Below are 1,118 nucleotides of genomic sequence, written 5' to 3'. Positions count from 1 at the left end.
TTCTTTTCCCTCATTAATACAGACTGAGCTTTTACCTTATAGAACTATTCTAAATTCTAATAAGAGGGGGGGGGGGAAACACAGTAGTATGATGCATTTTTTAATACTGCCGCTCTGGAAACAAGTTTTCATTGAAATAAATATTTTTATGGTATTAAATATGTATGTGAAACCCTCTTCTTTATAGTCTGGAAAAGCTATGCTACTCCTTGAGTCGCACCCTCAGGACAGCCTGCACTGCAGTGCACAGACAGAAAGTCAAAGGTAGGTATAAAAATTCTTGCATTGCTGTTCTGATTTAAGCAAAATCTCAGAAAGTTGACTCATAATTCAAAGGCAGCAGCTCGACTGGCACCGCTAGCATTGTCCCTGGTACACCCAGATTAGAATGGGTTTGTGCCAACCCAAAACACTTCTTTAAACATTCGAAGATTCTTTAGGGTTTAAGTGTACCCTGCCTGCACCTGGCCTAATTCTGGATGTATTGTCCTTGACCTAGAGAAGAAGGCTTTTGACTCTCTTGAGTAGCCTTATCTCTTTGCAGTTCTACGCCAATGCAGTTTTGCGGACAACTTTCTCAAACTTATTGAGCTACTTTATGCGCAGCCCCTTGTTGGAGTAAGAGTGGGTGGCTCCATGTCAGCAGGTGTAGCTATAAACAAGGGCACTAGACAAGGATGCCCACTATCCCCCCTGTTGTTCTCGCTAGCCATGGAACCACTGGCAGTACACATGCAAAGGGGAGGAGAGCAGTGGGGCATACCGCTGGGGGATGGAATGCATGTGATTTCTTTGTATGCGGATGATCTCTTACTATATCTCGGAGAACTGCATAATATACCAGAAACCATAGCAGAAAACTTGCGGCAATTTGCAGCACTGCCGGGCCGGAGGGTAAACTAGACTAGGTCATGCCTTTATCCCTTCAGGGCTGAGATCTGAAATCCTGGCCTCCGGGTCAACGATACACTCATCAGTGGGCAACCCACCTCCTTTCGATACCTGGGCATTTACATATATTATAATCCAGCTGACATAGTAGAAGGTAATTTGACCATAGTTATCTCCTCAACTAGATCACAAATCAAATTTTGGAAAACACGCCTCTTAAACGTAAT

Source organism: Triturus cristatus, chromosome 3_1 (genome assembly GCF_964204655.1).
Source record: "Triturus cristatus chromosome 3_1, aTriCri1.1, whole genome shotgun sequence".
NCBI classification, from domain to species: Eukaryota; Metazoa; Chordata; class Amphibia; order Caudata; family Salamandridae; genus Triturus; species Triturus cristatus.
Note: the sequence above shows the minus strand (reverse complement) of the source record.